The sequence below is a fragment of the Carcharodon carcharias genome, chromosome 5 (genome assembly GCF_017639515.1).
Source record: "Carcharodon carcharias isolate sCarCar2 chromosome 5, sCarCar2.pri, whole genome shotgun sequence".
Lineage (NCBI taxonomy): Eukaryota > Metazoa > Chordata > Chondrichthyes > Lamniformes > Lamnidae > Carcharodon > Carcharodon carcharias.
Genome location: NC_054471.1, coordinates 35,880,518 through 35,893,934, shown reverse-complemented (window position 1 = coordinate 35,893,934; position 13,417 = coordinate 35,880,518).

Below are 13,417 nucleotides of genomic sequence, written 5' to 3'. Positions count from 1 at the left end.
GCCATAAAATTAGAAGCTTGTTGAACTACACTTCTAATGCTTCACCGAGCCTGCAGTTCTTATATTAGGTGGTAGTCCATAATATAGAAGTCACATAATATAGATTTTACAGCACAGACACAGGCCATTTGGCAACACTTATGCTCCTCAAAGCCTCCTCCTATTCCTCTTTATCTCATCCAAGCAGCCTATCCTCCCATTTCTTTCTCCCTCGTGGGATTATCTGGACTCCCCTTACTCCTAGAAAATTAAAATCGATGAGAATCAGGAGGAAAACTCTCCACTGGTTGGAGTCATACCTAGCATTCCTAAAGGAAGATGATTGTGGTTGTTGGGGGTCAATCGTCTCAGTTCCAGGACATCACTGCACTGGAGTTCCTCAGGGTAGTGTCCTTGGCCTAACCATCTTCAGCTGCTTCATCAATGACCTTCCTTCCATCATAAGGTCAGAAGTGGGGATGTTTGCTGATGATTGTACAATGTTCAGCGCCATTCACGCCTCCTCAGATATTGAAGCAGTCCATGTCCAAATGCAGCAAAGCGTGGACAATATCCAGGCTTGGGCTGACAAGTGGCAAGTAACATTCGTGCCACATAAATGTCAGGCAATGACTATCTCCAACTAGAGAGAATCTAACCATTGCCCCTTGACATTCAATGGCGTTACCATCACTGAATCCCCCACTATCAACATCCTGGGTGTTACCATTGACCAGAAACAGAACTGGGCTTGCCATATAAATACTGTGGCTACAAGAGCAGCTCAAAGTCTAGGAATGTTACGACAAGTAACTCATCTCCTGACTCCCCAAAGCCTGTGCACCATCTACAAAACACATGTCAGAAGTGTGTACTCCCCACTTGCCTGGATGAATGCAGCTCCAACAACACTCAAGAAGCTTGACACCATCCAGGTCAAAGCAGCCTGCTTGATTGGCACCACATCCACAAACATTCACTCCCTCCAACATCAATGCACAGTAGCAGCAGTGTGTACCATCTACAAGATGTACTGCAGGAATTCACCAAGGCTCCTTAGACAGTACCTACCAAACCCACGACCACTACCACCTAGAAGGACAAGGACAACAGATAGATGGGAACACCGCCACCTGGAAGTTTACCTCCAAGTCACTCACCATCCTGACTTGGAAATATATCGCTGTTCCTTCACTGTCGCTGGGTTGAAATCCTGGAACTCCCTCCCTAACAGCACTGTGGGTGTACCTACATTACATGGACTACAGCGGTTCAAGGATGCAGCTCACTACCACCTTCTCAAGGGCAACTAGGGATGGGCAATAAATGCTGGACCCCCCCAGTGAAACCCATGCTCTGTGAATAAATAAAAAAAGAAAGTTGGCACCTTGGAACCTTTGTGAAGCTATTGTCACCCCGATCGTACACTGAATGTAAACAACCAGGTCTATTGTTGCAACTGCAGGCACAAACATGCAACCGGAGAAGCTGCTCCTTCACAGCAGAGAGCTGATGAGGAAGGTTGGATTTCGCCAACTGCACAAGGAACTCTAGTGTGAGTGTCACAATAGAAGAGAACAGAGCAAAACTAGTGGGGGACAAGGAGCCTGTACTTCCTGAACATCAAGGAGGAAATGGCTTTAAGTATCATGAGGCTGGCTGTGACAGAGCCCATGGCACCCGGCATCAAAGAGAATATTGAGGGTAGAATGTTTCTCTCTTATTCCCCTTTTAAAATTGCAGCTTACCATCAACCTGCTATAGGACATGATGTTTAAGCTGCTAATAATGTGACCATGGACCTCTTGCTTTCCAACCCACCTCCCTGCCAACCTCCCTTACCCCAGCATTCCAATTTGAGAGTAGGAGATGTCCTATGATGTTACAATCACTGACCTTGATTACTCAGACTAGATGCATTAACCTCCCTGCCCACTTGCTCCCATTGCCTTTGGAGGGTGATCCTTAAAGGATTCCTGGTCCCCATGGACACATCATATCTCTCATCTTGTCAATCTCCATCACTAAGGCCTTCAGAACCACCTCCTTGAACCTAGGAGCCCTCTCTCTGCCCTGGTACTCAATTTGTGCAGCCAACATCAGTAGTGTTGCAGGATAGCTTTAAGAGAATAAGCAGATACTGTACACTTATTATCCGTGAAACACGTGATGAAAAACACCATGTGACTGGCAGGCATTGGTATGAATCCCTCGGTTAGTAATGTTAGTGAGCTCTGCTGTAATTTGTATATGTTAAGTACTGGTCTTCAAATAAAAGAACCTATGTTAGTGTTTTCCAATCCTGTGTGTACGATTGGTGAATCTACATGAAGAAAGCAAATAATGCAACATGGCAGCAGCATTGTGAATTTGAAGACCAGGACCATCAGCATAAGGATTGTGGAGTGGAACCAGCCCGGGGTCATAAGGAGACACTACACCCTCACAATGCTCCTTCGTATCCTTGGTCCAAAATTGCAAAAGGTTTGTTCAGTGCGATGACAACTTCCTCATAATCACTGATTACTTCTCCAAGTTTCCAATCATCAGACAATTGAAAGATATTTGAGCGTGTCTGTGGTGGACACAATAAGTGCAATCTTCAGTTTGCTTGGTACACCTGAGGATATCATATCATAAACAGGCCACAATATACTGACTGACTTTTTAGGGAGATATGTACCAAATGGGGAATAAACCACATAATGGCCTCTCCACATTATCCCAGATCTAACGGTGTTGCCAAAATAGATGGCCAGCATCATTAAAGCGCTAATCGTGAAGAGCAGAGAAACAAGGCAAGGCTTCCTATTGCCATGTTACATTTGAGAACAACACCTTTAGACATGGGTCTACCATTGCCACTGGAAATCTTGGTGGGAGGAAAGTTAGGATGACCTTGCCAAGCCATCGCCTGTCCAAATTCTTAGGAATACAGGAGGAACTTCTCAATAAACAAGGGAGAATGAAAATGGTGCATAACCGACATGCAGGTGAGGAACTATCTAACCTGTGCATAAGACAAAGGCTCGAGTGTTACATCCTACAGAGGGAACCTGATTTCCTGCAGAGATATCTAAAGTATGTGGTAAGCCTACACCTTCTTAGGTTACAACACCAAATGGAGTGATGCTAAGGATAAACAGAAGCCAGCTGAGGGAGCTGTTCAACTGTACATCTCCCAATACTCCAATTGCATCAAGAACACTTTCCAAGGTCAGCTCAGGAATGAAATTGTGGAAGATCACAATGAAAACAATCAGCACTACAATAATACACAGGATGCTAATGAGCCTGCAAGTCAATAACACTGAAGTGACGAGTCAGGATCTCAGAAGAGTTATACTGTCATATGTTGTGCAGACTCTTGAACTCTTCAATGATAAATGGAGATCTATCTTTTGTGTAAATAGTCTTTGCAAACACCCTACTGCATTACGTCTATTTACTCTTACTGTGTGTTAATTTTCAACTTTGGAGAAAAGGGGGATGTTGCAGTATTACAGTAAGAGAATATGCAAATAGTGCACAGGTGATAGCTGAAGCAAGTGATGTAAAATGCAGTATGACTAGCTAGTGTTGATGTGTTGAATCCCTAGTTGTTTCATGAGCTCTCCTGTAACTTGTATAGATTAGCACTAATCTTCAAATAAAAGAGCTGATATTATTGTTTAGTAACCCTCTGTGCATGATTGGCGAATCTGTATGAAGAAATCAAGTGACCCAACAAGTAGAGGCAGGCAGCAGAAGCTCCCTTTCACTGAGTGTGGCTCCTCATTAAGAGAGGAAGGCTACCTTTATGAAGAGAAGGCTGGTGGCATCACATGAGGTGAATAATGTTGCTCAGCCCCTTGCTGAATGCTGAGGCCACTGGCAGCATTGGCCCCACTTGGACCAATGCCACAATCAGGTAAACAAGGAGGCAGCACCAGGTTTGTGTGCTGCCAGTCTCAAGGGGAATGGGCTGATTGTGAATCACAACCCCTGCATTTGAAAGTAGGCCATAATTTTTAGCCCGTACAATTTGGGCAAAATGGCCAGTCACAGTCGATATGTAATTCTAACTTGCAACAAAAATTATCCCAGAAGAGATCATTTTACTGTTTTGTCCGTCCACCCAAGAAGGAATGAGATTAGGTTGTTTATCAAAGCCTAGAATTTAGCAATAGTCAAAATCCTTACACTATGACTGCCCTGTGAGGTATAGGACTTCAGATCGTCTGGGTTTCAGGTACTGCAGTACTTTACTCTATTCCTTGGAAAGGGAATCACTCATCAATTGAACAAATGCATCCGCACCAAATTTAAAAATTAATGATCAAATACTTAACCATGTTCTTCCACAGACCCCGTGCTGCCTGAGAATGACCCTTCAAGCTGAAGTGAAAGCAGTCTGGTGAAAAATAGGTTCTATCGGGCAGGCCGTACTAGGGAAAGAAGAATAGGCATTATATTAGTGAAAGGCTGAAATCTGCTTGTCATCGGTACATAGCCATGTCTAATGATGGAGGTGCACATACTTCACCTTACCAGACGATCCTAAGGGAAGTTGGAGCAGCAGCCCCAATGACACAGCGACAGGAAATGAATGCTTGATTAAGAGTAATGTTCCCTGGAAACACTGTGTTATGTTCTAAATGGTTCTACGTACATTAAGGAAGATACGCCACACCAACTTTTGGTGGCACCAGCCATAATTGTAGCCAGCGTTGCACTGACCCGCAATAGCATGTTTAAATGTCTTCATAGGTCAGCAGAGATCCAAATGTAGAGTTGAGTCATCTGTTGACCAATGGATCAGGGCACTCTGGAGTGACATGTAGGGTCTTAACCACTTCATATAACACCTCCACTTCAGAAGTCAACGAACAGTGCATCATTTCCAAACCCAGCTGCAAACTCAAGCCCGAACATTTATTTTGCACATCAATAATTTACTCCCTCCCACTATAGCCTTGACCATAGCTACCACACTGTTGAGATACTTTATGAAGATTTCCAGGAGATGTAAAATCCTTTGTTCCCCTTTAAGTACATCTGTATCAAGGGGAGCAGAAGAGTTCCTGAAAACCACACAAAAATAGTTTGGGACACTGCCATGCTGATCTTTCTGCTGCCTGACACCACCCCCCCCACCCCCCATTTTTCCACAGTCCAGAAATGCTCATAAACTCTCGACCAGAGAGAGATCAGGAAAAAATGTTTCTCTCGGAGGGTGGTGAGTCTTCAGAATTCTCTTCCTCAAAAGGCAGTGGAAACAGAGTCTTTGAATATTTTTAAGACAGAGGTAGATACATTTTTAATAATCAGGGGGGTGAAAGGTTGTTGGGGATAGACGGGTACGTTTGAGGTTACATTCAGATCAGCCATGATTTTATTGAATGGTGGAGCAGGCTTGAAGGGCCGAGCGGCCTATTCCTGCTCCTAATTTGTATGTTCGTACTCAGAATTACCAATCTTAGCTGCCAGATGGGCAATATTACATCGGCTCAAACCCCACGAGCTGCCCCTGGATGTCTGCTTGGAATGGGCAGCTTGCTGGCTCTATTTAACCCAGGTTTGGTTATTAACATGGACCAGACCTCCCAGTGTTCTGCTGGTCAGCCATGCAAGAGTTAAAATTTCTCCTAAGAGTCAGACTTCACAGTAGGCTGGCAGTCATCCAGCCCATAAAATACTTCCTCAACCCTGTTAATCTCAACTGTTTGTGACATCCGATGAACTGATGAAAAGGCAGAAATGTTATGTGTAACATAACATTAGAACAAAGATGAGGAGAAACTTCTTTAGCCAGAGAATGGTGAATCTATGGAATTCATTGCCACAGAAGGCTGTGGAGGCCAGGTCATTGAGTGTATTTAAGACCGAGATAGATAGGTTCTTGATTGGTAAGGGGCTCAAAGGTTATGGGGAGAAGGCGGGAGAATGGGGGTTGACATACTTATCAGCCACGATTGGCGGAGCAGACTCGATGGGCCGAATGGCCTAATTTCTGCTCCTATGTCTTATGGTCTTATGATCTAACCCAGGGTATTTTTGTAAACCTCCTAGCATCTTTATCTTTATCCTGTGCCTGGATTAGGCAGGTGCTCAAGAGTTCGAATATCCCATCTTAACCATGCAGCCACTGGAATCAAACACAGTGTGCTCCCGCTACATTTTCATTCAGTTACCTTGTCCCGCGGTATTTCAATATCCTCTAAAAATGGCTGGATGACCACAGTAAAGTCTTCCCTGGTATCATACCTTCCAGACTCAACCAACATGTGTGTTCTTTCCTGAAAGAGGCAGAAAGTTCCATTTGAATGAATGTAACAATTTCATGAATCCTGTGGACTCTTGCTCCTGCTCCAGAGAATTTTTCACAACCTATCTTTAGCCACTAGGGACGCTGAATATTTCTGAATAATTCCTTGGTGGTGCTCTCTTTGGGCATTAAGCCCCTTAATTATATATTCAAAGGGCCGAATACCAAAAAGACAGGCCCCATGAATGTAGCAATGGGGTTAAGGACTGTACAGTTCAGGCACAGGACATCCGACTGCTAAATTTGTATTCTTTATGCCCGCTATGCAAATACAAATTCTATCCCATGGAGTACCAGTCTGTCAGAGGTGCTGTCTTTTAGGTGAGATGTAAATTCAAGGCCCATCTGCCCTCTTGGATGGATGTAAAAGTAGCCCATGATCCTAACTTGGAGAAGACCAGACGGCGGAGCTTCTATGGCCAATATCTATTCCTCAAACAACATCACAAAAACAGATTACCTAGTCATCATCATAGTGCTATTTGTGGCAACTTGCTTTTTTTTAAATTCGTTCATGGGATGTGGGCATTGCCAGCTGGGCCAGCATTTATTTCCCATGCCTAATTGCCCTTGAGAAGGTGGTGGTGAGCTGCCTTCTTGAACCGCTGCAGTCCATGTGGTGTAGGTACACCCACAGTGCTGTTAGGAAGGGAGTTCAGGATTTTGACCCAGTAATAATGAAGGAACGGCAATATAATCCCAAATCACGATGGTGTGTCACTTCCTATCACACTCTTGAATTGTGCCTTGTAGATGGTGGAAAGGCTTTGGGGAGTCAGGAGGTGAGTTACTCGCCACAGGATTCCTAGTCTCTGATCTGCTCTTGTGGCCACAGTATTTATATGGCTGGTCCAGTTCAGTTTCTGATCAATGACAATGCCCAGGATGTTGATAGTGGGGGATTCAGTGATTGCAATGCCATTGAGTGTCAAGGGGCAATGGTTATATTCTGTCCTGCTGGAGATGATCACTGCCTGGCATTTGTGTGACGTGAACATTACTTGCCACTTGTCAGCCAAAGCCTGGATCTTGTTCAGGGCTTGCTGCATTTGGACATGGCCTGCTTCAGTATCTGAGGAATTATGAATGGTACTGAACATTGTGGAATCATCAGCGAATATCCCCACTTTTTTAAAATTCATTCACGGGATGTGGGCTTCACTGGGTGGGCCAGCATTAATTGCCCATCCCTAGTTGCCCTTGAGAAGGTGGTGGTGAGCCGCTTTCTTGAACTGCTGCAGTCCATGTGGTGTAGGTACACCCACAGTGCTGTTGGGAAGGGAGTTCCTATGATGGAAGGAAGGTCATTGATGAAGCAACTGAAAATGTTTGGGCCTAGGACACCATCCTGAGGAAATTCTGCAGTAGCTTTTGCGGAACACAAACTGAGCGTCGGGGTGCAGGTTATTGCTAAGCAAGTGCCGCTTGATTGCTCTGTTGATTACCCTTTCCATCACTTCACTGATGATTGAGAGTAGACGAATGGGTCAGTAATTGGCTGGGTTGGATTTTTATTACAGGACATATGTGGGCAATTTTCCACACAGCCGAGTAGATGCCAGTGTTGTAACTGTACTGGACAACTTGGCTAGAGTTGCAGCAACTTCTGGAGCACAAGTCTTCAGTACTACTGACAGAATATTGTCAGGGCCCATAGGGGCCTGAGGGCAATGCCCAAACTGGTTCCATGTCTCTTAGATTACAACAGTGATTGTACTTCCTTGACTGTAAAGCACTTTGTGATGCCCTGATGCTGTAAAGGGTATAATATAAATAATACCTTCCTTTATCTCATACCTGATATTTCCGATTCAGGACTCGGAGTTCATCCAACTGTATTGAGTTGTTTTGTGGTTTAATGACACATCCACACATCAACCTGCAGAAAAATGAAGACTCTGACCAAATATGCAAATTACTGTGGAGTACAGCTCCTCAAGCCTGTTCTGCCATGCAATGAGATCATGGCTGACCTGTAAACTTACTCCATCCATTTGCCTTAGCTCTATAACCCACAACAACCTTGGCTAGGGAAATATCTATTGATCTCAGGTTTAAAGTTACTAATTGATCTAGCATCTGCTGCTTTTTATGGGACAGAGTTCTGCGTACACTACCCTTTGTTTGAAGATCTGCTCCCTAACCATGCTCTGCAATGGTTTGGCCTGGTTTTGTGGTTATGTCACCTTATCCTAGATTCACACAATGTGGTCGGGGGAGGGGATGGTGTTAGCGGTATTGTCGCTGGACTAGTAGTCCAAAGACCCAGGGTAATGCCTTGGGGACCTGGGTTCAGATCCTGTCACAGCAGATATTGGAATTTGAATTTAATAAAAATCTGGAATTAAAAGTTTAATGATGACCATTGCTGATTGTTGTAAAAACCCATCTGGTTCACTAATGTCCTTTAGGGAAGGAAATCTGCTGTCATTAACTGGTCTGGCCTACATGTGACTCTTGAATGCCCTCTGAACTAGGACAACTAGCGACAGGTAATAAATGCTGGCCTGGCAAGTGACACCCACATCCCATGAATGAATCAAAAAAAAGATCAAGTTTCCCTATCCACCCCATAAACTCCTTTCAAAGTCCTAAAAATCTCAGTTAAATCACCCCTTAACCTTCCATACTGCAGGAAACACAAGTCTGGTTTAGCTAATCTCCCCTGCTCTTTACTAAAGTCCCTGCAAATGTTCCCATTTCAATACCTCCAATTCCCTTTTAAAAGCTATCACTGAATCTGCTTCCACAAGCTTTCAGGAAATATATTCCAGGGCCTAACAACTAGCTTTGGTTCTTTTGCCAATTATCTTCCATCCCCTCATTACCCGTGCCACCCCCCCCCAGTGGAAATAGTTTCTCCTTACATATGATAGCTCACACGTGGCTACTGCCCAGTCAGTTGAGGCAGACCACGTTAGGTAGCAGTAACCAATACTTGGTGTACTAATACAATCTTCACCACTTTGGAAGTTACCATGCTGCCTATAGTCTGTATTCAGTGGGAAATTATTTGGGTTTCCTCTAGATAACAGTTATAAAAGCATTGCTATGTCTTGTTAAGTGCCCAGGTTACTTTGAGCTGATTTAGTTTTTCAACCAGCAATTCACATCTCATTAAGGTATGATTCCCTCAATAATTAATGTTGGGCTACTGCTTGTCCTAATCTGCAGCAGTTTCTATGCAGCTGTCCTGGTCCACAAACTCTTCAAATTCCAGTAATGTGGGGACTAATAATATCAGTTACCTTAAGTGCAACAGCCAGATCCGATTTGAGATAGCGGACGTGTTAGACTTGAGGCGCATGTTTGAGAACACCGAATTATTTTACCATCCACAGCATATAGCAACCAAACCATAGTGACACCAAGCCCTGACCCACCGAAGTGGTGGGGACTGCATCAGGTTACCTGAATCTGAATGGTGACAAACAGCATCAGCTTCTAATCCACATTGATGTGGAAAAGCAAAATACTGAAGATGCTGGAAATGAAAACAAAAAAATGCCTGGATATACTCAGCAAGTCAGACAGCACCTGTGAAGGGAGACAAGGGTTTCAGGTTGAGATGACCTTTCACCAGAACTGGTTTAAGAACATAGGAGCAGGAGTCAGCCATTGTTTAATTCATTCATGGGATGTGGGTGTCACCGGCTAGGCCTGCATTTATTGCCCATCCCTAATTGCCCTTGTTCAGAGGGCAATTGCTGTGGGTCTGGAGTCACATGTAGGTAAGGACAGCAGATTTCCTTCCCTAAAGGACATTAGTGAACCATTTACAACAATCAGCAATGGTTTCATGGTCATCGTTAGATTTTTAATTCGGGATTTTTATTGAATTCAAATTTCACCATCTGCTGTGGTGGGATTTGAACCTGGGTCCCCAGAGCATTACCCTGGGTTTCTGGATTATTAGTCCAGTGATAATGCCAATGCGTCACCACCTCCCCATTCAGCCCATCAAGCCTGCTCTGCTGCTCAATATGATCATTGCTGATCGTCCACTTCAATGCCTTTTTCCCCACGCTTTCCCCATATCCCTTTATATCATTGGTATTTAGAAATCTGACAACCTCTGCTTTAAACATTAAGATAAAAGCAAAATACTGCAAATGCTGGAAATCTGAAATAAAAAGAGAAAATGCTGGAAAAACGCAACAGGTCTGACAGCATCTGTGGAGAGAGAACAGAGCTCTGACGAAGAGTCATACAGACTCAAAACATTAACTCTGTTCCTGTCTCCACAGATGCTGTCAGACCTGCTGAATTTTCCAGCATTTTCTCTTTTTATTTCTGCTTTAAACATACTCAATGACTGAGCTTCCACGGCCCACTGGGGTAGAGAATTCTAAAGATTCACAACCCTCTGTGCATAAAAATTTCTCCTCATCTCGTTCCTAAGTGGCTTCCCTCTTATTTTGAAATTGTGTCCCCTGGTTCTAGACTTCCCAACCAGGGGAAAGCATCTTACCAGCATCTACCCTGTCTATTTATTCCTTTAAGTATTTTGTAGGATTCAATGAGATTACCTCGCATTCTTCAAAATGCTAGAGAATACAGTCCCAGTTTCCCCAATCTATCTTCGTAGGACAGGCCCACCATCCCAGGAACAAGTCTGGTGAGCCTTTGTTGCATTCCCTTGATGGCAATAATATCCTTCCTAGGGTAAGGGGACCAAAACTGCACGTAATACTCCAGGTGCAGTTCAACCAAGGTTCTATAAAATGGAAGCAAGACTGCGCTAATCCTGTACTCTAATCCTCTTGCAGTAAAGACTAACATGCCATTAGCTTTCACAATTGCATGTTGTACCTGCATGTTAGCTTTCAGTGACTTATTGATGAGGACACCCAGTTCCTTTTGTACTTTCTAATCTCTTATCATTTGAGAAATGCTCTGCACATCTGTTCATCTGCCTAAAGTTTGTAACCTCACATTTTTCCACATTATATTTCATTTGCCATGTTCTTGCCCACTCACTAATTCTGTCCAAATTCCCTTGAAGCTGCTTTGCATCTTCCTCACAACACACATTCGCGCCCAGCTTGGTGTCATCTGCAAATTTGGAAATATTACATTTGGTCCCCACATCAAAATCATTGATGCATATCATGAACAGCTGGGACCCAATTACTGATCCTTGCGGTACCTCATGAGTCACAGTCTGCCAACACAAGAATGTCCTGTTTATTCCTAATCTGTTTTCTGCCTGTCAGCCAATCCTTAATCCATGCCAGTATATTGCCTCCTATTCCATGTGCTTTAATTTTGCAACCAACCTCCTGTGGGGGACTTTATCAAAAGCCTTCTGAAAATCCAAGTACGCTACATCCACTGACTCCCCTTTATCAATTCTATTAATAACATCCTCAAAAAACTCCAACAGGTTCGTCAAACATGATTTCCCATTCATAAACCCAAGTTGACTATGTCCAATTAGATCGTTATCATCCAAGTGTCCATTTATCACATCCTTTAGAATAGATTCCAGCATTTTCCCCACTACTGATGTGAGGCTAACAGGTCTATAGTTCCCTGTTTTCTCTCTCCCTTCCTTCTTAAATAATGGAGGGACATGAGCTACCTTCCAATCTGCAGGAACTGTTTCAGAATCTATATGTTCTGATGAAAGCTCATCTCAACCTGAAATGTTAACTCTGTCTCTCTCCACTGATGCTGCCTGACCTGCTGAATATTCAGACCATTTTTTGTTTTTATTCCACATTAATGTGCAGCTTGTTAATACCCAAGCATTATCAGGCTTTGTACATCAAGCTGCCAAACTTAGCGCTAGAGGCTGGGATTCAGCATTAAGTGGGGACTGGACTTTTCTGGGTCAGGCCTGGTCTAAACTGCAAGGCAGTGCCCTGGCAGAAAGCTATTGGGGTTAGAAGATCACCTGGCTCCATTTAGGTTCACAACAACAAACCTTGTCTTTGATGGGTCAACTGGTTCCTGTAGACTGGCAGGGAAATAGAAAGCACAAAGTGGACAGTCTACAATGATGGGCTAAATTCGGTGGCGATTTCCCAGGGTATTTGGGATTGCAGGAAAACTAGACCCTCTCTTTAAAATGAAACAGATCAATGTCTGTTAAAATAGTGGACAGTGATTCCTATGAATGCAATGTGCCCCGGATTTCATGGAATGGAGGTCAGTGGCAGAAGGGGAGGTGTGAGGGGCAGTGGCTGGCTGACAGTGGCTTCTGTTATTTTTCTATGTAATACTTGTTAGCCCACCCCATCGTCTTCCACTGAACATAGTGTTCCATGCCTTCACCTCAATTGAGACTACCCCTCCACCCCCAGCTTCTCCCCCCATCCCCAACACACGATGCACAAACACTGATGCAGATGTTGTCCGTAATCATTCAAACTTTCTAACTGTACCCTGAGTCCAGTTCCTCTGATAATGGCAGTGGGTAGCAGTCCACCAGCAGGTCATAATCCCTGCTCGCTCAGAGTGATGCCACTGGCAGTGGGTAACAGATATTTGGGAAAATTGAGGGTCGTTTTAACCTTATCTCACGGAATTGGGTGGTTTTACGCCCCCTGCCCAACGTTCCTCTCCACTGAAGTCAATGGGGGTGGGGTGTAATACTGACATGTCACCCACTCACGTGGATTTCCCTGCTGGCCAGTTAGGTTAGCAAATCTTTGAAACAAATTGAGATAGGCCTCGATCTTTACTTTTATTTGTTCTCAAGATATGGTCAGCAACAACAAAGCTGATGTTTATTGCTGATCCCTAGTTACCCTGAGAAAACAGTGATGGGTCTTCTCCTTTAATCAGTTCCCCTGGTGAAGGCACAATAGCATTAGCTGGGCAATTCCACAATATTGACCCAGTGACAATGAACTGTGATAATAGTTCAAGACAGGACAGTGTGTAACTCTGAGCCTTAATAACTGTAGGCTCCAATATTGTTATACAATACCTACTGATATAAGTTATAAAAATAAATACCCTACAAAAAGAGATAAGTTAGTGCTTGAAAAGGTCAAGGTGTTCACCACTCCCTCTTACTTCCTGCTGTTAGAATTTGTAATCAAAGTGTGCTTGGCAGTTATAAGGTCCAATTTTTCACACAAAGCTCGGTTAAGTGGAATACAAACCGTAATAAGAACCATG